This window comes from Sinocyclocheilus grahami, unplaced genomic scaffold, assembly GCF_001515645.1.
Source record: "Sinocyclocheilus grahami isolate Dianchi unplaced genomic scaffold, SAMN03320097.WGS_v1.1 scaffold1548.1, whole genome shotgun sequence".
Classification (NCBI taxonomy): Eukaryota; Metazoa; Chordata; class Actinopteri; order Cypriniformes; family Cyprinidae; genus Sinocyclocheilus; species Sinocyclocheilus grahami.
Genome location: NW_015506727.1, coordinates 106,534 through 107,493, shown reverse-complemented (window position 1 = coordinate 107,493; position 960 = coordinate 106,534).

Sequence of the window (960 nt, the reverse complement as noted above, 5' to 3'; positions counted from 1 at the left end):
CTTAACCAATGCAGTCTGAGCCGGAAAGAGATTTGATTAGTTCATCTCTCGAGTCTTCGGGTTTGAGTCGTTCCTTCATCACGTGACAGCCCCATACGCTTTAACCAATGTAGTCTGAGCCGGAAAGAAAAGTGATTAGTTCATCTCTCAAGTCTTCGGGTTTTTCGAGTCACTCGTTCATCACGTGCAGCCCCATACGCTTTAACCAGTGCAGTCTGAGCCGGAAAGAGAATTGATTAGTTCTTTTTTTTTATTCTTATTTTTTATTGAAGCTATAACATTCACAGGGGATACAGTCATAGCAATAAAATACACACACCCAGAATACAAAACAATAAATACGTAAAGAATAATAAAAATGAAATATAAACAGAACAAAAACAAATAAATAAAAAGTTAAACATCTTTTTTTTAATAAATAAATCACTGAGCCGGAAAAAGAATTGATTAGTTCTTTTTTTTATTGAAGATATAACATTCACAGGGGATACAGTCATAGCAATAAAATACACACACCCAGAATACAAAACAATAAATACGTAAAGAATAATAAAAATGAAATATAAACAGAACAAAAACAAATAAATAAAAAGTTAAACATCTTTTTTTTAATAAATAAATCATAAATAAATATAAATAACAAATGGAATATTACACATAAAATGTCAACTTCAAAGAATACACAGGAGGTAACCCTTACATCAAAATCAATATTTTTTCCATCAATACAGTAGTTTTAGCAGATTTCTTATTAAGTGATGAGCAGAGAGATTCAGAAAATAATTTCAAATCAATATAAAAAAATCCTAAAATTGGGCATACAATCAGTAACTTTACATTTGTGAAGATGAAATAGGCCAAAAAAGAGTAAATAGTTTTAAGATATCATCCAGCTCCTTTGATCCTTATTCCCAAATTAAAAATAGTGCATTAATTACCTCAAAACTAAAAAGTTAGTTG